Source organism: Cucurbita pepo, chromosome 18 (assembly GCF_057944985.1).
Source record: "Cucurbita pepo subsp. pepo isolate OVF chromosome 18, ASM5794498v1, whole genome shotgun sequence".
In the NCBI taxonomy this organism is placed as follows: domain Eukaryota; kingdom Viridiplantae; phylum Streptophyta; class Magnoliopsida; order Cucurbitales; family Cucurbitaceae; genus Cucurbita; species Cucurbita pepo.
In genome coordinates, this window is record NC_141815.1 from 1,571,828 (window position 1) to 1,595,288 (window position 23,461).

The 23,461-nt window shown below is 45.1% G+C and overlaps 12 non-coding genes across 12 annotated transcripts; all 12 read right to left on the reverse strand.

Annotated features, from left to right (window-relative positions):
• Positions 1-233: 233 nt before the first annotated feature.
• On the reverse strand, positions 234-306 carry TRNAR-ACG (transfer RNA arginine (anticodon ACG)). The gene has a single exon. It is a non-coding gene; the product is annotated as a tRNA-Arg (tRNA).
• Positions 307-3,936: 3,630 nt separating this feature from the next.
• Positions 3,937-4,008, reverse strand: TRNAR-ACG (transfer RNA arginine (anticodon ACG)). The gene has a single exon. It is a non-coding gene; the product is annotated as a tRNA-Arg (tRNA).
• Positions 4,009-4,544: 536 nt separating this feature from the next.
• Positions 4,545-4,617, reverse strand: TRNAR-ACG (transfer RNA arginine (anticodon ACG)). Its single transcript has one exon. It is a non-coding gene; the product is annotated as a tRNA-Arg (tRNA).
• Positions 4,618-6,951: 2,334 nt separating this feature from the next.
• Positions 6,952-7,024, reverse strand: TRNAR-ACG (transfer RNA arginine (anticodon ACG)). Its single transcript has one exon. It is a non-coding gene; the product is annotated as a tRNA-Arg (tRNA).
• A 505-nt stretch (positions 7,025-7,529) lies between these two features.
• On the reverse strand, positions 7,530-7,602 carry TRNAR-ACG (transfer RNA arginine (anticodon ACG)). The gene has a single exon. It is a non-coding gene; the product is annotated as a tRNA-Arg (tRNA).
• Positions 7,603-7,898: 296 nt separating this feature from the next.
• TRNAR-ACG (transfer RNA arginine (anticodon ACG)) lies at positions 7,899-7,971 on the reverse strand. The gene has a single exon. It is a non-coding gene; the product is annotated as a tRNA-Arg (tRNA).
• Positions 7,972-8,476: 505 nt separating this feature from the next.
• TRNAR-ACG (transfer RNA arginine (anticodon ACG)) lies at positions 8,477-8,549 on the reverse strand. The gene has a single exon. It is a non-coding gene; the product is annotated as a tRNA-Arg (tRNA).
• A 1,589-nt stretch (positions 8,550-10,138) lies between these two features.
• TRNAR-ACG (transfer RNA arginine (anticodon ACG)) lies at positions 10,139-10,211 on the reverse strand. Its single transcript has one exon. It is a non-coding gene; the product is annotated as a tRNA-Arg (tRNA).
• Positions 10,212-11,688: 1,477 nt separating this feature from the next.
• Positions 11,689-11,761, reverse strand: TRNAR-ACG (transfer RNA arginine (anticodon ACG)). Its single transcript has one exon. It is a non-coding gene; the product is annotated as a tRNA-Arg (tRNA).
• A 2,841-nt stretch (positions 11,762-14,602) lies between these two features.
• TRNAR-ACG (transfer RNA arginine (anticodon ACG)) lies at positions 14,603-14,675 on the reverse strand. Its single transcript has one exon. It is a non-coding gene; the product is annotated as a tRNA-Arg (tRNA).
• Positions 14,676-16,326: 1,651 nt separating this feature from the next.
• TRNAR-ACG (transfer RNA arginine (anticodon ACG)) lies at positions 16,327-16,399 on the reverse strand. Its single transcript has one exon. It is a non-coding gene; the product is annotated as a tRNA-Arg (tRNA).
• An 84-nt stretch (positions 16,400-16,483) lies between these two features.
• On the reverse strand, positions 16,484-16,556 carry TRNAR-ACG (transfer RNA arginine (anticodon ACG)). The gene has a single exon. It is a non-coding gene; the product is annotated as a tRNA-Arg (tRNA).
• Positions 16,557-23,461: the final 6,905 nt, after the last annotated feature.

Sequence of the window (23,461 nt, forward strand, 5' to 3'; positions counted from 1 at the left end):
ACAACCATAAGGGTTGGGCGAGAAAAACGACTCGACTGGGGATCGGACCCAAAATCTCTGGTTTCGTAGACCAGCGCCTTATCCATTGGGCCTAAAGGGACCGCTGAGTCTTACTTTATGAAACAAGAACTAAAGGGATCGTTGAGTCGACAAACCTTCTTTGGAAGTCATCATACAGGATCCAATCGATTTCATGGACCAACGCCTTATCCATTAGGCCCTCTATAGAAAAATGACTCCATTGGGTATCGAACCCAGAATCTCTGGTTTCGTAGACCAATGCCTTATCCATTGGGCCATGGAGTCATACAACAATAAACCTCGGCCGGTCGACCCCTCCAGTGGTCGGGAAGGACAAGAACTAAAGGGAACGATCAAGAGCAAGTAGGCTACTTATTGAGTCTTACTTTATGACAGGAGGAAGACAAACCTCCTCCGAAGGCATCATAAGACAATAATCATGCTTCTAATCCTCCAAAAATACACTATTTGATCCCTTAACCAGGCATCATATAGGATCCAATTGAAGTAATAATTAATGCGTAAAGAGCCAATTGAAAAGCAATAATTATGCTTCTAATCCTCCAAGAACATACTATTTGATCCCTTCATCAGGCATCAAATGCATCAAGCTTCTAATCCCGACATCATATAGGATCCAATTGCTCCGGTTTACAACGCAATCACACAACCTCTTAAGCCCGACATCATATAGGATCCAATTGCTCCGGTTTACAACGCAATCACACAACCTCTTAAGCACGACATCATATAGGATCCAATTGCTCCGGTTTACAACGCAATCACACAACCTCTTAAGCACGACATCATATAGGATCCAATTGCTCCGGTTTACAACGCAATCACACAACCATAAGGGTTGGGCGACTAAAAACACAACTCCACTAGGGATCGAACACAGAGTCTCTGGTTTCGTAGACCAGCACCTTATCCATTAGGCCATGAAGTCAACCCCTCAAGTAGTTGAGAATGACAAGAACTAAAGGAAACGATCAAGAGCGAAATCACACGGCGACAGAAAAAACGACTCCAATAAGGTTCGAACACAAAGTCTCTGGTTTCGTAGACCAAAACCTTCTCCATTGGGCCACCCTCCAAGTGGTCAGGAAGGACAAGAACTAAAGGGAACGATCAAGAGCAAAGTAGATAACAACCATAAGGGTTGGGCGACAGAAAAACGAATCCACTGGGGATCGAACCCAGAGTCTCTAGTTTCGTAGGGGGATCGAACCCAGAGTCTCTAGTTTCGTAGACCAACGCCTTATACATTGGGCCATGAAGTCAACCCCTCCAGTGGTCGGGAAGGACAAGAACTAAAGGGAACGATCAAGAGCCAAGTAGGCTACTGAGTCACACAACCATAAGGGTTGGGCAACAAGTCAATGCCTCGAGTGGTTGGGAAGGACAAGAACTAAAGGAAACGATCGAGAGCCAAGTAGGCTGTAATCACACAACCATAAGGGTTGGGCACAGAAAAACGACTCCACTAGGGATCAAACCCATCGTCTCTGGTTTCGTAGACTAGCACCTTATCCATTGGGCCATGAAGTCAACCTCTCCAATGGTCGGGAAGGCGCTAGGGGAATCACACAACCATAAGGGTTGGGCGACAGAAAAACGTCTCAACTGGGAATCGAACCCAGAGTCTCTGGTTTCGTAGACCAGCGCCTTATCCATTGGCCATGAAGTCAACCTCTCCAGTGGTTGGGAAGGCACCTTATCCATTGGGCCATGAAGTCAACCCCTCCAGTGGTCGGGAAGGACAAGAACTAAAGGGAACGATCAAGAGCCAAGTAGGCTACTGAGTCACACAACCATATGGGTTGGGCGACAGAAAAACGACTCCACTGGGGATCAAATCCAGAGTCTATAGTTTCGTAGACCAGCGCCTTATCCATTGGGCCATGAAGTCAACCCCTCGAGTGGTCGGGAAGGACAAGAACTAAAGGGAACGATCAAGAGCCAAGTAGGCTACTGAAATCACACAACCATAAGGGTTGGGCGACAGAAAGACGATTCCACTGGGAATCGAACACCCAGAGTCTCTAGTTTTGTAGACCAACGCCTTATCCATTGGGCCGTGAAGTCAACCCCTCAAATGGTTGGGAAGGGGAATCGAACACCCAGAGTCTCTAGTTTAGAAGAACTAAAGGAAACGATCAAGAGCCAAGTAGGCTGGAATCACACAACCATAAGGGTTGGGGGACAGAAAAACGACTCCACTGGGGATCGAACCCCGAGTCTCTAGTTTCGTAGACCAGCGCCTTATCCATTGGCCATGAAGTCAACCTCTCCAGTGGTTGGGAAGGCACCTTATCCATTGGGCCATGAAGTCAACCCCTCCAGTGGTCGGGAAGGACAAGAACTAAAGGGAACGATCAAGAGCCAAGTAGGCTACTGAGTCACACAACCATAAGGGTTGGGCGACAGAAAAATGACTCCACTGGGGATCAAATCCAGAGTCTATAGTTTCGTAGACCAGCGCCTTATCCATTGGGCCATGAAGTCAACCCCTCAAGTGGTCGGGAAGGACAAGAACTAAAGGGAACGATCAAGAGCCAAGTAGGCTACTGAGTCACACAACCATAAGGGTTGGGCGACAAAAAAATGACTCCACTGGGGATCAAATCCAGAGTCTATAGTTTCGTAGACCAGCGCCTTATCCATTGGGCCATGAAGTCAACCCCTCAAGTGGTCGGGAAGGACAAGAACTAAAGGGAACGATCAAGAGCCAAGTAGGCTACTGAAATCACACAACCATAAGGGTTGGGCGACAGAAAGACGATTCCACTAGGAATCGAACACCCAGAGTCTCTAGTTTTGTAGACCAACGTCGTGAAGTCAACCCCTCCAATGGTTGGGAAGGGGAATCGAACACCCAGAGTCTCTAGTTTAGAAGAACTAAAGGAAACGATCAAGAGCCAAGTAGGCTGGAATCACACAACCATAAGGGTTGGGCGACAGAAAAATGACTCCACTGGGGATCGAACCCAAAGTCTCTGGTTTCGTAGACCAGTGTCTTATCCAAGTAGGCTGGAATCACACAACCATAAGGGTTGGGCGACAGAAAAACGACTCCACTGGTCGGGAAGGCACCTTATCCATTGGGCCATGAAGTCAACCCCTCCAAGTGGTCAGGAAGGACAAGAACTAAAGGGGACGATCAAGCGCCAAGTAGATCACACAACCATAAGGGTTGGGCGACAGAAAAACAACTCCACTGAGGATCGAACCCAGAGTCTCTGGTTTCGTAGACCACCGCCTTATCCATTGGGCCATGAAGTCAACCCCTCGAGTGGTCGGGAAGGACAAGAACTAAAGGAAACGATCAAGAGCGAAGTAGGTTACTGAAATCACACAACCATAAGGGTTGGGCGACAGAAAAACGATTCCACTAAGGATCGAACCCAGAGTCTCTTGTTTCGTAGACCACCGCCTTATCAAGAGCCAAGTAGGCTACTGAAGGGCGACAGAAAAACGACTCCACTAGGGATCTAGCCCGACAGAAAAACGCCCGACAGAAAAACGACTCCACTAGGGATCTAGCCCGACAGAAAAACGCCCGACAGAAAAACGACTCCACTAGGGATCTAACCCAGAGTTTCTGGTTTCGTAAACCAACGCCTTATCGATTGGGCCTTGAAGTCAACCCCTCCAGTGGTTGGGAAGGAGAAGAACTAAAGGAAACGATGAAGAGCCTAGCCAAGTAGGCTGGAATCACACAACCATAAGGGTTGGGCGACAGAAAAATGACTCCTCTGGGGATCGAACCAAGAGTCTCTGGTTTTGTAGACCAGCGCCTTATACATTGGGCCATGAAGTCAATCCCTCCAGTGGTCGGGAAGGACAAGAACTAAAGGGAACGATCAGGAGCCAAGTAGATCACACAACCATAAGGGTTGGGCGACAGAAAAACGACTCCACTGGGGATCGAACCCAGAGTCTCTGGTTTCGTAGACCAGCGCCTTATCATTGGGCCATGAAGTCAACGCCTCCAGTGGTCGGGAAGGACAAGAACTAAAGGGAACGATCAAGAGCCAAGTAGACTACTAAGTCACACAACCATAAGGGTTGGGCTACAGAAAAACGACTCCTGGGGATCAAACCCAGAGTCTTATCCATTGGGCCATGAAGTCAACCCCTCAAGTGGTCGGGAAGGCGCCAAGGGAATCACACAACCATAAGGGTTGGGCGACAGAGAAACGATTCCTGGGGATCAAACCCAGAGTCTCTAGTTTCGTAGACCAGCGCCTTATCCATTGGGCCATGAATCAACCCCTCGAGTGGTCGGGAAGGACAAGAACTAAAGGGAACGATCAAGAGCCAAGGCCCTGAAATCACACAACCATAAGGGTTGGGCGACAAAAAAACGATTCCACTGGGAATCGAACCCAGAGTCTCTAGTTTCGTAGACCAACGCCTTATCCATTGGGCCATGAAGTTAACCCGACCAATGGTTGGGAAGGATAAGAACTAAAAGAAACGATCAAGAGCACAACCATAAGGGTTGGGCGACAGAAAAACGACTCCACTGGGAATCGAACCCAGAGTCTCTAGTTTCGTAGACCAACACCTTATCCATTGGGCCATGAAGTCAACCCCTCCAGTGGTTGGGAAGGACAAGAACTAAAGGAAACGATCAAGAGCCATGACTCCACTAGGGATCTAACCCAGAGTTTCTGGTTTCGTAGACCAACGCCTTATCGATTGGGCCATGAAGTCAAAACGACTCCACTAGGGATCTAGCCCGACAGAAAAACGACTCCACTAGGGATCTAACCCAGAGTTTCTGGTTTCGTAGACCAACGCCTTATCGATTGGGCCATGAAGTCAACCCCTCCAGTGGTTGGGAAGGACAAGAACTAAAGGAAACGATCAAGAGCCATGACTCCACTAGGGATCTAACCCAGAGTTTCTGGTTTCGTAGACCAACGCCTTATCGATTGGGCCATGAAGTCAACCCCTCTAGTGGTTGGGATCTAACCCAGAGTTTCTGGTTTCGTAGACCAACGCCTTATCGATTGGGCCATGAAGTCAACCCCTCCAGTGGTTGGAGTGGTTGGGAAGGACAAGAACTAAAGGAAACGATTAAGAGCCTACTCTGGGTTCGTAGACCAACGCCTTATCGATTGGGCCATGAAGTCAACCCCTCCAGTGGTTGGAGTGGTTGGGAAGGACACCTCCAGTGGTTGGAGTGGTTGGGAAGGACAAGAACTAAAGGAAACGATCAAGAGCCAAGTAGGCTGGAATCACACTTTCGTAGACCAATGGTTGGAGTGGTTGGGAAGGACAAGAACTAAAGGAAACGATCAAGAGCCAAGTAGGCTGGAATCACACTTTCGTAGACCAACGCCTTATCGATTGGGCCATGAAGTTGATCCCAGAGTTTCTGGTTTCGTAGACCAACGCCTTATCGATTGGGCCATGAAGTCTACCCCTCCAGTGGGTTGGGAAGGACAAGAACTAAAGGAAACGATGAAGAGCCTACTCTGGGTTCGTAGACCAACGCCTTATCGATTGGGCCATGAAGTCAACCCTTCCAGTGGGTTGGGAAGGACAAGAACTAAAGGAAACGATCAAGAGCCTACTCTGGGTTCGTACGATTGGGCCATGAAGTTGATCCCAGAGTTTCTGGTTTCGTAGACCAACGCCTTATCGATTGGGCCATGAAGTCAACCCCTCCAGTGGGTTGGGAAGGACAAGAACTAAAGGAAACGATCAAGAGCCTACTCTGGGTTCGTAGACCAACGCCTTATCGATTGGGCCGTGAAGTCAACCCCTCCAGTGGGTTGGGAAGGGATTGGGCCATGAAGTCAACCCCTCCAGTGGGTTGGGAAGGGATTGGGCCATGAACTCAACCCCTCCAGTGGGTTGGGAAGGACAAGAACTAAAGGAAACGATCAAGAGCCTAATCTGGGTTCGTAGACCAACGCCTTATCGATTGGGCCATGAAGTCAACCCCTCCAGTGGTTGGAGTGGTTGGGAAGGACACCTCTAGTGGTTGGAGTGGTTGAACGATGAGACTACTCTGGGTTCGTAGACTAACGCCTTATCGATTGGGCCATGAAGTCAACCCCTCCAGTGGTTGGAGTGGTTGAACGATGAGCCTACTCTCCAGTGGTTGGAGTGGTTGGGAAGGACAAGAACTAAAGGAAACGGGTTGGGAAGGACAAGAACTAAAGGAAACGGGTTGGGAAGGACACCTCTAGTGGTTGGGAAGGACAAGAACTAAAGGAAACGATCAAGAGCCAAGTAGGCTGGAATCACACTTTCGTAGACCAACGCCTTATCGATTGGGCCATGAAGTCAACCCCTTGGCTGGAATCACACAACCATAAGGGTTGGGCGATCCATTGGGCCAACCATAAGGGTTGGACGATCTATTGGGCCATGAAGTCAACCCCTCGAGTGGTCAGGAAGGACAAGAACTAAAGGGAACCATCAAGAGCCACGTAGGCTACTGAAATAGAGTGGTCGGGAAGGACATGAAATCACACAACCATAAGGGTTGGGCGATCCATTGGGCCATGAGGTCAACCCCTCGAGTAGGGTTGGGCGATCCATTGGGCCATGAGGTCAACCCCTCGAGTGGTCAGGAAGGACAAGAACTAAAGGGAACCATCAAGAGCCACGTAGGCTACTGAAATAGAGTGGTCGGGAATGACATGAAATCACACAACCATAAGGGTTGGGCGATCCATTGGGCCATGAGGTCAACCCCTCGAGTGGTCGGGAAGGACAAGAACTAAAGGGAACGATCAAGAGCCAAGTAGACTACTGAAATCACACAACCACAACCATAAGGGGGAAGGACAAGAACTAAGAACTAAAGTTAACGATCAAGAGCCAAGTAGGCTACTGGAATCACACGATCAAGAGCCAAGTAGGCTACTGGAATCACACAACCATAAGGGTTGGGCGACAGAAAAACGACTCCACTGGGGATCGAACCCAGAGTCTCTGGTTTCGTAGACCAGCGCCTTATCCATTGGGCCATGAAGTCAACCCCTTCAGTGGTCGGGAAGGACAAGAACTAAAGGGAACGATCAAGAGCCAAGTAGGCTACTGAGTCACACAACCATATGGGTTGGGCAACAAGTCAATGCCTCGAGTGGTTGGGACACTGGTCGGGAAGGCGCCAAGGGAATCACAAAACCATAAGGGTTGGGCGACAGAAAAATGACTCAACTTGGAATCGAACCCAGAGTCTCTGGTTTCGTAGACCAGCGCCTTATCCATTCGCCATGAAGTCAACCCCTCGAGTGGTTGGAAGGGCACCTTATCCCGACAAGAACTAAAGGGAACGATCAAGAGCCAAGTAGGCTACTGAGTCACACAACCATAAGGGTTGGGCGACAGAAAAACGACTCCACTGGTGGGAATCGAACCCAGAGTCTCTAGTTTCGTAGACCAACGCCTTATTCATTGGGCCATGAAGTCAACCCCTCCAATGGTTGGGAAGGACAAGAACTAAAGGAAACGATCAAGAGCCAAGTAGGACAGAAAAACGACTCCACTAGGGATCAAACCCAGAGTCTCTGGTTTCGTAGACCAGCGCCTTATCCATTGGGCCATGAAGTCAACCCCTCGAGTGGTCGGGAAGGACAAGAACTAAAGGGAACGATCAAGAGCCAAGTAGACTACTGAAATCACACAACCACAACCATAAGGGGGAAGGACAAGAACTAAGAACTAAAGTTAACGATCAAGAGCCAAGTAGGCTACTGAAATCACACAACCACAACCATAAGGGGGAAGGACAAGAACTAAGAACTAAAGTTAACGATCAAGAGCCAAGTAGGCTACTGGAATCACACGATCAAGAGCCAAGTAGGCTACTGGAATCACACAACCATAAGGGTTGGGCGACAGAAAAACGACTCCACTGGGAATTGAACCCAGAGTCTCTGGTTTCGTAGACCAGCGCCTTATCCATTGGGCCATGAAGTCAACCCCTTCAGTGGTCGGGAAGGACAAGAACTAAAGGGAACGATCAAGAGCCAAGTAGGCTACTGAGTCACACAACCATATGGGTTGGGCAACAAGTCAATGCCTCGAGTGGTTGGGACACTGGTCGGGAAGGCGCCAAGGGAATCACACAACCATAAGGGTTGGGCGACAGAAAAATGACTCAACTTGGAATCGAACCCAGAGTCTCTGGTTTCGTAGACCAGCGCCTTATCCATTCGCCATGAAGTCAACCCCTCGAGTGGTTGGAAGGGCACCTTATCCCGACAAGAACTAAAGGGAACGATCAAGAGCCAAGTAGGCTACTGAGTCACACAACCATAAGGGTTGGGCGACAGAAAAACGACTCCACTGGTGGGAATCGAACCCAGAGTCTCTAGTTTCGTAGACCAACGCCTTATTCATTGGGCCATGAAGTCAACCTCTCCAATGGTTGGGAAGGACAAGAACTAAAGGAAACGATCAAGAGCCAAGTAGGACAGAAAAACGACTCCACTAGGGATCAAACCCAGAGTCTCTGGTTTCGTAGACCAGCGCCTTATCCATTGGGCCATGAAGTCAACCCCTCCAGTGGTCGGGAAGGCACCTTATCCATTGGGCCATGAAGTCAACCCCTCCAAGTGGTCAGGAAGGACAAGAACTAAAGGGAACGATCAAGAGCCAATTTGATCATATAACCATAAGGGTTGGGGGACAGAAAAACGACTACACTGAGGATCGAACCCAAAGTCTCTGGTTTCGTAGACCAGCGCCTTATCTATTGGGCCATGAAGTCAACCCCTCGAGTGGTCGGGAAGGACAAGAACTAAAGAGAACGATCAAGAGCGAAGTACGCTAATGAAATCACACAACCATAAGGGTTGGGCGACAGAAAAACGATTCCACTAAGGATCGAACCCAGAGTCTCTAGTTTCGTAGACCAGCGCCTTATCAAGAGCCAAGTAGGCTACTGAAATCACACAACCATAAGGGTTGGGCGACAGAAAAACGACTCCACTAGGGATCTAGCCCGACAGAAAAACGACTCCACTAGGGATCTAACCCAGAGTTTCTGGTTTCGTAGACCAACGCCTTATCCATAGAGTTTCAGCGCCTTATCAAGAGCCAAGTAGGCTACTGAAATCACACAACCATAAGGGTTGGGCGACAGAAAAACGACTCCACTAGAGATCTAGCCCGACAGAAAAATGACTCCACTAGGGATCTAACCCAGAGTTTTTGGTTTCGTAGACCAACGCCTTATCCATAGAGTTTCTGGTTTCGTAGACCAACGCCTTATCCATAGAGTTTCTTGTTTCGTAGACCAACGCCTTATCCATAGAGTTTCTGGTTTCGTAGACCAAGGCGAGTTTCTGGTTTCGTAGACCAAAGGCTTATCCATTGGGCCATGAAGTCAACCCCTCCTAGAGTTTCTGGTTTCGTAGACCAACGCCTTATCCATAGAGTTTCTGGTTTCGTAGACCAACACCTTATCCATAGAGTTTCTGGTTTCGTAGACCAACGCCTTATCCATAGAGTTTCTGGTTTCGTAGACCAAGGCGAGTTTCTGGTTTCGTGGTTTCGTAGACCAAAGGCTTATCCATTGGGCCATGAAGTCAACCCCTCCAGTGGTTGGCCATGAAGTCAACCCCTCCAGTGGTTGGGAAGGACAAGAACTAAAGGAAACGATCAAGAGCCAAGTAGGCTGGAATCACATAACCATAAGGGTTGGGCGACAGAAAAACGACTCCTCTGGGGATCGAACTAAGAGTCTCTGGTTTCGTAGACCAGCGCCTTATCCATTGGGCAATGAAGTCAACCCCTCCAGTGGTCGGGAAGGCACCTTTCCAGTGGTCGGGAAGGCACTTTATCCATAGGGCCATGAAGTCAACCCCTCCAGTGGTCGGGAAGGACAAGAACTAAAGGGAATGATCAAGAGCCAAGTAGATCACACAACCATAAGGGTTGGGATCAGACAAGAACTAAAGGGAACGATCAAGAGCCAAGTAGATCACACAACCATAAGGGTTGGGATCGGACAAGAACTAAAGGGAACGATCAAGAGCCAAGTAGATCACACAACCATAAGGGTTGGGATCGGACAAGAACTAAAGGGAACGATCAAAAGCCAAGTAGATCACACAACCATAAGGGTTGGGCGACAGAAAAACGACTCCACTGGGGATCGGACCCAGAGTCTCTGGTTTCGTAGACCAGCGCCTTATCCATTGGGCCATGAAGTCAACGCCTCCAGTGGTCGGGAAGGACAAGAACTAAAGGGAACGATCAAGAGCCAAGTAGGCTACTAAGTCACACAACGGGTTGGGCGATAGAAAAACGACTCCTGGGGATCAAACCCAGAGTCTTATCCATTGGGCCATGAAGTCAACCCCTCCAGTGGTCGGGAAGGCGCCAAGGGAATCACACAACCATAAGGGTTGGGCGATAGAAAAACGACTCCTGGGGATCAAACCCAGAGTCTTATCCATTGGGCCATGAAGTCAACCCCTCCAGTGGTCGGGAAGGCGCCAAGGGAATCACACAACCATAAGGGTTGGGCGACAGAAAAACGACTCCTGGGGATCAAACCCAAAGTCTCTAGTTTCCTAGACCAGCGCCTTATCCATTGGGCCATGAAGTCAACCCCTCGAGTGGTCAGGAAGGACAAGAACTAAAGGGAACGATCAAGAGCCAAGTAGGCTACTGAAATCACACAACCAGAGCCAAGTAGGTTACTGAAATCACACGACCAGAGACAAGTAGGTTACTGAAATCACACAACCAGAGCCAAGTAGGTTACTGAAATCACACAACCAAGTAGGTTACTGAAATCACACAACCAGAGCCAAGTAGGTTACTGAAATCACACAACCATAAGGGTTGGGCGACAGAAAAACGAGAGACAGTTTCGTAGACCAACGCCTTATCCATTGGGCCACCAGAGCCAAGTAGGTTACTGAAATCACACAACCAAGTAGGTTACTGAAATCACACAACCAGAGCCAAGTAGGTTACTGAAATTACACAACCATAAGGGTTGGGCGACAGAAAAACTAGAGACAGTTTCGTAGACCAACGCCTTATCCATTGGGCCACGAGAGCCAAGTAGGTTACTGAAATCACACAACCAGAGCCAAGTAGGTTACTGAAATCACACAACCAGAGCCAAGTAGGTTACTGAAATCACACAACCATAAGGGTTGGGCGACAAAAAAACTAGAGACAGTTTCGTAGACCAACGCCTTATCCATTGGGCCACCAGAGCCAAGTAGGTTACTGAAATCACACAACCAAGTAGGTTACTGAAATCACACAACCAGAGCCAAGTAGGTTACTGAAATCACACAACGTAGGTTACTGAAATCACACAACCATAAGGGTTGGGCGACAGAAAAACTATTGACAGTTTCGTAGACCAACGCCTTATCCATTGGGCCACGAGAGCCAAGTAGGTTACTGAAATCACACAACCAAGTAGGTTACTGAAATCACACAACCAAGTAGGTTACTGAAATCACACAACCAAGTAGGTTACTGAAATCACACAACCTTTCGTAGACCAACGCCTGGTGTCTGAAATCACACAACCTTTCGTAGACCAACGCCTGGTGTCTGAAATCACACAACCTTTCGTAGACCAACGCCTGGTGTCTGAAATCACACAACCAAGTAGGTGTAGGTTACTAAATCACACAACCAAGTAGGTGGGCGACAGAAAAACGACTTCACTGGGGATCGAACCCAGAGTCTCTGGTTTCGTAGACCAGCGCCTTATCCATTGGGCCATGAAGTCAACGCCTCCAGTGGTCGGGAAGGACAAGAACTAAAGGGAACGATCAAGAGCCAAGTAGGCTACTGAGTCACACAACCATAAGGGTTGGGACAGAAAAACGACTCCTGGGGATCAAACCCAGAGTCTTATCCATTGGGCCATGAAGTCAACCCCTCCAATGGTCGGGAAGGCGCCAAGGGAATCACACAACCATAAGGGTTGGGCGACAGAAAAAACGACTAAACTGAGAATCGCCAAGGGAATCACACAACCATAAGGGTTGGGCGACAGAAAAACGACTAAACTGAGAATCGAACCCACTGGGGATCAAACCCAGAGTCTTATCCATTGGGCCATGAAGTCAACCCCTCTAGTGGTCGGGAAGGCGCCAAGGGAATCACACAACCATAAGGGTTTGGCGACAGAAAAACGACTAAACTGAGAATCGCCAAGGGAATCACACAACCATAGGGGTTGGGCGACAGAAAAACGACTAAACTGAGAATCGAACCCAGAGTCTCTGATTTCGTAGTCTTATCCATTGGGCCATGAAGTCAACCCCTCCAGTGGTCGGGAAGGCGCCAAGGGAATCACACAACCATAAGGGTTGGGCGACAGAAAAACGACTAAACTGAGAATCAAACCCAGAGTCTCTAATTTCCTAGACCAGCACCTTATCCATTGGGCCATGAAGTCAAACGCTCCAGTGGTCGGGAAGGCACCTTATCCATTGGGCCATGAAGTCAACCCCTCCAGTGGTCGGGAAGGACAAGAACTAAAGGGAACGATCAAGAGCCAAGGGAATCACACAACCATAAGGGTTGGGCAACAGAAAAACGACTCCACTGGAGATCAAACCTAGAGTCTCTAGTTTCGTAGACCAGCGCCTTATCCATTGGGCCATGAAGTCAACCCCTCGAGTGGTCGGGAAGGACAAGAACTAAAGGGAACGGTCAAAAGCCAAGTAGGCTACTGAAATCACACAACCAACCATAAGGGTTGGGCGACAGAAAACACACAACCATAAGGGTTGGGCGACAGAAAAACGACTCCACTAGGGATCAAACCCAGAGTTTCTGGTTTCGTAGACCGAAACCAACACCTTATCCATTGGGCCTTGAAGTCAACCCCTCCAGTGGTACGCCTTATCCATTGGGCCTTGAAGTCAACCCCTCTAGTGGTACGCCTTATCCATTGGGCCTTGAAGTCAACCCCTCCAGTGGTACGCCTTATCCATTGGGCCTTGAAGTCAACCCCTCCAGTGGTACGCCTTATCCATTGGGCCTTGGGCCTTGAAGTCAACCCCTCCAGTGGTTGGGAAGGACAAGAAGTCAACCCCTCCAGTGGTACGCCTTATCCATTGGGCCTTGGGAAACGATCAAGAGCCAAGTGAAGTCAACCCCTCCAGTGGTACGCCTTATCCATTGGGCCTTGGGCCTTGAAGTCAACCCCTCCAGTGGTACACCTTATCCATTGGGCCTTGGGAAAGGATCAAGAGCCAAGTAGGCTATTGAAATCACACAAAAGTCAACCCCTCCAGTGGTACACCTTATCCATTGGGCCTTGGGAAAGGATCAAGAGCCAAGTAGGCTATTGAAATCACACAAACATAAGGGTTGAGAAAAACGACAACACAATGGGCCTTGGGCCAGGTTGAGAAAAACGACTCCACAATGGGCCTTGAAGTCAACCCCTCCAGTGGTTGGGAAGGACAAGAACTAAAGGAAACGATCAAGAGCCAAGTAGGCTATTGAAATCACACAACCATAAGGGTTGGGCGACAGAAAAACGACTCCACTGCGGATCGAACCCAGAATCTCTGGCGCCTTACCCATTGGGCCATGAAGTCAGACAAGAACTAAAGGAAACGATAGGAAACGATCAAGAGCCAAGTAGCCTACTAGAATCACACAACCCTTATCCATTGGGCCATGAAGTCAACCACTCGAGTGGTTGGGAAGGACAAGAACTAAAGGAAACGATCAAGAGCTAAGTAGCCTACTAGAATCACACAACCATAAGGGTTGGGCGATAGAAAAACGACTCCACTGGGGATCAAACCCAGAGTTTCATGTTTCGTAGACCAGCGCCTTGGGCCTTGAAGGCTATTGAAATCACACAAAAGCGCCTATAAGGGTTGAGAAAAACGACTCCACAATGGGCCTTGGGCCTTGAAGTCAACCACACAATGGGCCTTGGGCCTTGAAGTCAACCCCTCCAGTGGTTCGGAAGGACAAGAACTAAAGGAAACGATCAAGAGCCAAGTAGGCTATTGAAATCACACAACCATAAGGGTTGGGCGACAGAAAAACGACTCCACTGCGGATCGAACCCAGAATCTCTGGCGCCTTATCCATTGGGCCATGAAGTCAGACAAGAACTAAAGGAAACGATAGGAAACGATCAAGAGCCAAGTAGCCTACTAGAATCACACAACCCTTATCCATTGGGCCATGAAGTCAACCACTCGAGTGGTTGGGAAGGACAAAAACTAAAGGAAACCCACACAACCCTTATCCATTGGGCCATGAAGTCAACCACTCGAGTGGTTGGGAAGGACAAGAACTAAAGGAAACCCTTATCCATTGGGCCATGAGAACTAAAGGAAACCCTTATCCATTGGGCCATGAAGTCAACCACTCGAGTGGTTGGGAAGGACAAGAACTAAAGGAAACGATCAAGAGCCACAAAAAAATAACTCAATTGGGGATCGAACCCAGAGTCTCTGGTTTCGTAGACCAGCGCCTTATCCATTGGGCCATGAAGTCAACACCTCCAGTGGTCGGGAAGGACAAGAGGAACGATCAAGAGCCAAGTAGGCTATTGAAATCACACAGCCATAAGGGTTGGGCGACAGAAAAATGACTCCACTGGGGATCGAACCCAGAGTCTCTGGTTTCGTAGACCAGCGCCTTATCCATTGGGCCATGAAGTCAACCCCTCCAATGGTCGGGAAGGACAAGAACTAAAGGGAACGATCAAGAGCCAAGTAGGCTACTGGAATCACACAACCATAAGGGTTGGGCCATAGAAAAACGACTTCAACTAGGAATCAAACCCAAATTCTCCAGCGCCTTGTCCATTGGGCCATGAAGTCAACCCCTCCAGTGGTCGGGAAGGACAAGAACTAAAGGGAACGTACTGAAATCACACAACCATAAGGGTTGGGCGACAGAAAAACGACTCCATTGGGGATCAAACCCAGAGTCTTTGGTTTCGTAGACCAGCGCCATGACTCCACTGGGGATCGAACCTAAAGTCCCTGGTTTCGTAGACCAGCACCTTATCCATTGGGCCATGAAAGCGTCTTATCCATTGGGCCATGAAATCAACCCCTCCAATGGTCGGGAATGACAAGAACTAAAGGGAACGATCAAGAGCCAAGTAGGCTACTGGAATCACACAACCATAAGGGTTGGGCGACAGAAAAACGACTCCACTGGGATCAAACCCAAAGTCTCTAGTTTCGTAGACCAGTGCCTTATCCATTGGGCCATGAAGTCAACCCCACAACCATAAGGGTTGGGTGACAGAAAAACGACTCCATTGGGATCAAAGCCAAAGTCTCTAGTTTCGTAGACCAGTGCCTTATCCATTGGGCCATGAAGTTAACCCCTCAAGTGGTTGGAAGGACAAGAACTAAAGGAAACGATCAAGAGCCAAGTAGGCTGGAATCACACAACCAGAAAAATGACTCCATTGGGGATCAAACCCAGAATCTTTGGTTTCGTAGACTAGCGCCTTACTTTGGTTTCGTAAAGACTAGCGCCTTATCCATTGGGCCATGAAGCCAGGAAGTCAGGAAGTCAACCCCTCCAGTGGTTGGGAAGGACAAGAACTAAAGGGAACAATCAAGAGCCAAGTAGGCTACTGAAATCACACAACCATAAGGGTTGGGCGACAAAAAAATGACTCCACTGAGGATCGAACCCAGAGTCTCTGGTTTCGTAGACCAGCGCCTTATCCATTGGGCCATGAAAGCGTCTTATCCATTGGGCCATGAAATCAACCCCTCCAATGGTCGGGAATGACAAGAACTAAAGGGAACGATCAAGAGCCAAGTAGGCTACTGGAATCACACAACCATAAGGGTTGGGCGACAGAAAAACGACTCCACTGGGATCAAACCCAAAGTCTCTAGTTTCGTAGACCAGTGCCTTATCCATTGGGCCATGAAGTCAACCCCACAACCATAAGGGTTGGGTGACAGAAAAACGACTCCATTGGGATCAAAGCCAAAGTCTCTAGTTTTGTAGACCAGTGCCTTATCCATTGGGCCATGAAGTCAACCCCTCAAGTGGTTGGAAGGACAAGAACTAAAGGAAACGATCAAGAGCCAAGTAGGCTGGAATCACACAACCAGAAAAATGACTCCATTGGGGATCAAACCCAGAATCTTTGGTTTCGTAGACTAGCGCCTTACTTTGGTTTCGTAAAGACTAGCGCCTTATCCATTGGGCCATGAAGCCAGGAAGTCAGGAAGTCAACCCCTCCAGTGGTTGGGAAGGACAAGAACTAAAGGGAACAATCAAGAGCCAAGTAGGCTACTGAAATCACACAACCATAAGGGTTGGGCGACAAAAAAATGACTCCACTGAGGATCGAACCCAGAGTCTCTGGTTTCGTAGACCAGCGCCTTATCCATTGGGCCATGAAGTCAACCCCTCCAGTGGTCGGGAAGGACAAGAACTAAAGGGAACGATCAAGAGCCAAGTAAGCTACACCATAAGGGTTGGGGAAAAACGACTCCACTGGGGATCGAACCCAGAGTCTCTGGTTTCGTAGACCAGCGCCTTATCCATTGGGCCATGAAGTCAACCCCTCCAGTGGTCGGGAAGGACAAGAACTAAAGGGAACGATCAAGAGCCAAGTAAGCATCTTACAACCATAAGGGTTCGGCGACAGATAAACGACTCCACTGGAAATTGTACCCAGAGTCTCTGGTTTCGTAGACCAGCGCCTTATCCATTGGGCCATGGAGTCATACAACATTAAAGCTCGGCCAATCAACCCTTCCAGTGGTCGGGAAGGCATCAATTATTATCATGTATAAATCCTCTAGCGTTTTCCTTCCTATCATAACATTTTTATCGTATCTCTCCATGCGTATATCAGGATGGTACATTATGCCAATTTTTTATTTGCATGTCAATCATGAAATACGTCATTCGTGTTGCATATATGTCATATCATAAATTTGTCATGTCTTTGAATGTATCAATTCATATCACATCATATATCAACAGTCACATAACATAACCCGAGCATGCCTTGAAACGTATCATATCTTAACATATCATATCATATACATATAAATTCATCACATACAACATAGTATTCACGTAACATCTCATACACATATCATCTCATAACACTTTTCATATACAAGCATATGACATGTTTAAAGCCACAGTAATGTGTCATCATTCAACATAGAATTATAACCAAACCGACGGTAGTGCCACTTACTTGGTTGGTCAAGGCTGAAACTACTACGACCTCTTGATGCTAGCTTAACACTGCTATTTGAAATGTAATTATGCCTAAAGAGTCCAACATCATAAATTAGAATTCTACTCTCGGAATTGGCTCACCTAATTTCGCATTAAATAATTTAAACCAGCTAAAGTTTAATTATGCATAAATACTTTAAACTAGACTCCAAAAAAATTATGCTAACCTTAAACGCTTCCAAAGAACTAAAACTAAGAGGAAAGGGTCCGTCAACCAAAATGTCAGCTTTGAGCTGTCAAAAAGTGTATTCTCCAATTGGTTTCGAATCGTTCAGGTGTGAAGCTAAAATAAATAAGGGACCTCCTTTTTACCGTGGAGGCCAACCACAGCAACGTGGGACATTTCTCTTTTTTTTTTTCTTTTTTTTTTCCAAATTTTAAGTTATTACATAGAACCCTCTAAAAAAATACTTATAAACTTTCAGAAATTACTCTTAAACTTATAAAATATATATATATATATATATATATATATATATATATATATATATATATATATATATATATATATATATTAAACCGTAATAATTTTTTGAACTTTTTTTTTTTATAAAGTAAAGGATATTAATGCTTGTTTTAAAAATTTCATAGGTATTTTTTAATAAAATATTAACCCCTTTAAAATTTTATTAATTTTATATTTATTATTTTTATAGTGAAATGTATTTTTATTAATTTTATCTTTATTATTTAATTGAAAAAAGGAGTGAAAAATGAAAAGGGTAATTTAGTAAATGAGAAGGAAGGAGGGGTCAGCCACAATTATTGGAACAGTTTTTGGAACTTTATTACTTTTATTTTTCTTTTATTTTTATATATTTATTTTTATATATATATATAATAAAATTAAAAATTAAATTCTAATAATATCATCAATCATGCCTTCCTTTTCTTTTTTCTTTTTTCTTTTTCCTTTTCCTTGTGTTTTTTTATGTGTATGGACCAAAAGTTTACACCTCACCATCTTCCTTTCACTAACTTCTTTGTCTTCTTCCTCTACCATTTTTGGCTCTTTCCGATACGATATTCATTCATTCCGTCCAAAAATTAAAAAAAATTCGATGATTCGAAAAGTCTGAACCCAATTGAACCGTTATAAATTAAGGATGGGTTAGGTTGGGTTAAATTAGATTGTGTTGGATGATGGAAGTCTCACGTCGGCTAATTTAGGGAATCATCATGAGTTTATAAGTGAGAAATACTAACTCTATTGGAATGAGGGCTTTCGGGGAAGCCCAAAGCAAAGCCATGAGAGTTAGGCTCAAAGTGGACAATATCATACCATTGTGGAGAGTCGTGTTCGTTTAACGTGGTATCAAAGCCATGTCCTAAACTTAGTCGTGCCAATAGATTGGTAAATCCTCAAATATCGAACAAAGAACTCCAAAAGAAAAAGAGCCAAGCCTCCTCGAAGGCAGTAAAAAATGACAAAGACTCCAAAGGAGTCGAGCCTCGATTAAGGGGAGGTGCACTTTGTTCGAGGGGAGGTGTTGGATGATGGAAGTCCCACATCGGCTAATTTAGGGAATCATCATGGGTTTATAAGTGAGGAATACTAACTCCATTGGAATGAGGCCTATTGGGGAAGCCTAAAGCAAAGCCATGAGAGCCTAGAGCTTAGGCTCAAAGTGGACAATATCATACCATTGTGGAGAATCGTGTTCGTTTAACGTGGTATCAAAGCCATGCCCTAAACTTAGTCGTGCCAATAGATTGGTAAATCCTCAAATATTGAACAAAGAACTCCAAAAGAAAAAGAGCCAAGCCTCCTCGAAGGCAGTAAAAAATGACAAAGACTCCAAAGGAGTCGAGCCTCGATTAAGGGGAGGTGCACTTTGTTCGAGGGGAGGTGTTGGATGATGGAAGTCCCACATCGGCTAATTTAGGGAATGATCATGGGTTTATAAGTGAGGAATACTAACTCCATTGGAATGAGGCCTAGGAAGCCTAAAGCAAAGCCATGAGAGCCTAGAGCTTAGGCTCAAAGTGGACAATATCATACCATTGTGGAGAATCGTGTTCGTTTAACGTGGTATCAAAGCCATGCCCTAAACTTAGTCGTGCCAATAGATTGGTAAATCCTCAAATATCGAACAAAGAACTCCAAAAACTAAAAGAGCCAAGCCTCCTCGAAGGCAGTAAAAAATGACAAAGACTCCAAAGGAGTCGAGCCTCGATTAAGGGGAGGTGCACTTTGTTCGAGGGGAGGTGTTGGATGATGGAAGTCCCACATCGGCTAATTTAGGGAATGATCATGAGTTTATAAGTGAGGAATACTAACTCCATTGGAATGAAGCCTATTGGGGAAGCCTAAAGCAAAGCCATGAGAGCCTAGAGCTTAGCCTCAAAATGGAGGCAGTAAAAAATGACAAAGACTCCAAAGGAGTCGAGCCTCGATTAAGGGGAGGTGTAGGCTCAAAATGGACGATAAAAATTTGAATAAATAAATCATCAATGCAAAGGTGTAGGCTCAAAATGGACGATAAAAATTTGAATAAATAAATCATCAATGCAAACCAATCCAACTAAAAAAATTTATGGTCGGGTTGAGTTCATTATTTAATAAGGGTTATTTTAGATTAAAAAAATTTATAATCCAAACAATTAGGTTGAATCGTCAACTCTATCCAATCGAACCTATGAACACCTCTAATAAATCCATCCAAATATTCATAAAAATATTAGATTTTAATCCCATATTGGCTAGGGAGGAGAACAAACCACCCTTTATAAGGGTGTGGAAACTTTCCCCAGTAACAAACCACCATCATTTATAAGGGTGTGGAAACTTTCCCCTAGTAGACGCGTTTTAAAGCCCCTTGAGGGGAAGCCCGAGAGGGAAAGCCCGAGAGGGAAAGTCCAAAGAGGACATATATCTGCTAGCGGTGGATCTGGGTAGTTACAAATGGTATCAGAGCCAGACACCGGACGATGTGCCAGCCTTCTCGCTGTTCCTCGAAGGGAGGTAGACACGAGGCGGTGTGCCAGTAAGGACGCTGGGCCCCAAAGGGGGGTGGATTTGCAGGCGGTCCCACATTGGTTGGAGGAAGGAAAGAGTGCCAGTAAGGACGCTGAGCCTCGAAGGGGGGTGGATTGTGATGTCCCACATTGGTTGGAGAGGAGAACAAACCACCATTTATAAGGGTGTGGAAACCTTCCCCTAGCAGACGCGTTTTAAAGCCCGAGAGGACAATATCTGCTAGCGGTGGATCTGGGTCGTTACAGCTTATAATCAAGGAATACTCTCTCGTTTTAAAAGTTCAAGGGTATTTTTTAAATGAAATATTAATGTTTTCTATCCAAAACTCGAAGGAAGGGCATTAGTGTATCTTTTAGATATTTTTTTTTAAAAAAATTATTTTATGTCATATTCAACTTTAATTAACCTAGATCTATTTAAGATTTAACTTTTCCCTTCATTTGGTATTTATTATTTATTTTTAAATTAGAAAATATGTTATTATTATTATTATTATTATTATTATTATTATTATGGTGCTTTTGTAATTGTTTAGGTATATTCTATCATAATTGGGTGATGGGCCGAGTTTGTTTTTGGGAGTGGCCCAAATTTTTTTGTTTGGGCCACATTTGGGCTTACAAAGGAATCATTGCATGGGGTGAGTATCTTATTAAGATTGAGCGCACAACCCTAAATTTCTAAGTACTCATAGTAGTTCTACTAACGTATCATGCCTATCTCTTAATGCAGAGATATAACTCTTAAAATAAACATCATTTATAACATAAACTTTGAAAAGGCTTAAAACAACTTCATCTCTTGAAAACACAGCTATGGTCTTACGTGTTTGAATACGAAATACTGAAATCTAGAGAAAATAAAAATAAATACAAAATAATTTAAAACAACGAAAGACAAAAGAACCTATTCTAAACTAAGACTGAGAAGTTAAATATGAGTCTTGTAACGACCCTAAATTTCCACATAGCTACTTACATCTCATGCACATCTCTAATGCAGAAATATAACTCTTAAAATGAACATCATTTATAACATAATGTCTGAAAACGCTTAAAACAACTTTTTCCCTGGAAAACACAGACGTGGTTAAAACAACTTACTTTTTCCCTAGAGAACACAGACGTGATTTTTTAGTTGAAGTTATGACCAAACCATAAGAACGATAAGTTTATTAGTTTTTGGCCAACTTTGAATGCGTAGAATTCTTTCCATAGTTAACGAAGTTGAATGAAGATAATTTTGTTGGAAAGCTTTACTCAATGAACCGAGTTGAATCGAGTTATGTATAAAAATTATGAAAATTGAAAGAAAATGGAAAATTCGCGAATCGAATTTGGAGTTATGAGAAATTCAAATGGCTTTCGAAACATAGGGGATGAAGCTAAGGATCGAAGTCATTCTCTCTTGTGAAAGAGACGACAAGTGTCAGGAAAATGAGCATGACACGCTTCGACCTCTAAAAACTTTGAGGAAAAACAACGAGTATTGAGTTTGTCTAGAATAGAACCGAGTCTACGCATGTGGATGGATACCCCATTGGTGATAGATATCATGTTGTCATAATTTATGGAGTGTTACGTTTAGCTGAACTCGAAGACTTGATGGTTGGGCTAAAGAGATCCACGAACAGACACATGTAGAGCCATCGTAAAACGTTGGAAATCCTCTCGAGTTGCGTCTGCCATGACTGCGCAAGTGAACCAGTGTGGTCGCGCCCGTGAGATCTTCTCTCAGTGCATGGAGGCGCATGAGAGGTACTTTTCACCCAATTTGACTCTCGTTCGATTGTTTTGTGTTACAGTTTTAATGAACTAAGAAGTTCGGAGCTAGCAAAAAAAACAAGCTTGGGAAAGACATGCATCGTCTAAGTAACCAAGTAACCATTCGAACTTCCCTCGAGCAATACTTATAGGGGTCGCTAGGAGGAACAAGTATGCTATCATATCATTCTATCATATCATCCCATAGATGGTTAGAATATGCACGATTAGGACATCAAATTAACATATTAGTCGAAAATGCCATGTAAGTTATAGAAAATTACTAAAATGCCCCTAGAATGAGATTTTAAGATGCATGTTGTTTTTGATGTTTTTCGTGTGCCAGAAATAAGGATGGGATGTTGTGATGTGTGCCTCAAGTGATTTATGGATGTTATATTCTCGTTGAGCTTGCATGCATGTATGATTGATTATGTGATCTCTTTGTTGAGCATAGATGTTTGCATTGAGATAAGATAAGGTCACTGGAGTTAGACTGATTCTATGATAACCTAGGTTAGGACGCCTGATATGTGAAAATCACTACAAGGGGAGTAAGATTCGGATTACCTTGTTGATCGAATATCTCAAGGCAAGAACATTGTTTGAGATTCGAATCACTCCACAAGCAAGATCGATCATGTCTAGTTTGAATGATTTTTGTTGATCAAGTATCTCAAGGCAAGAACACTTGATTGAGATTCGAATCACTTCACAAGCAAAATTGATCATGTCGAACTTGAATGATTATACATGCAACCAAAACTACATAGAATTGCAAAGAAACTTACCATTGGCTAAAGAAAAGCACAAATGCTTCTTTTACTATACTACAAATGGGCGTGCATCCATGTTCTAATATAATTTCTCTCTAGAACTAAGCTTAATTCAAGTAATCAAGCATAAGCAAAAGAGTATTGAATGATTGTTGGGGTCGGGATATCCAATAACATGCAATCATGATTCATGGTAGGAACTATTTTTTCGTGACTATTCCTTGACCTCTACATATGGTTCACACACACGCAGATGAACCCACTAGACAGACTCAGGTATCCTTTAAGCCTAACTACGGGCTAGCGCACACTAACGATGTTGAAAATCAATGAAAGGAAAAGAACGTGTATCGTATCATGATGTATACATCTGTATAAAACATGTATAAAATATACTGGAGAAGTATCTCATGCTTGTGACATATAACATGTGTGAGATCCTGTAGTTAAAAAACATCCTACATGGTTATAATGGACAAAGTACTTCAATTTTTAACTCTCTCAAGAGACATGCATTACATTGCTTTCAATAATATCATTCATGGTTGATGATGTCTCATAAGCGTAAAATGAATATGACATATTCACATACATGGCATAACATATTAGAAGTACATGCTTCACATAATACTCATATCGTCACATAATAAAAACAAACATCACATAATCATAGCATAACATATCATAAT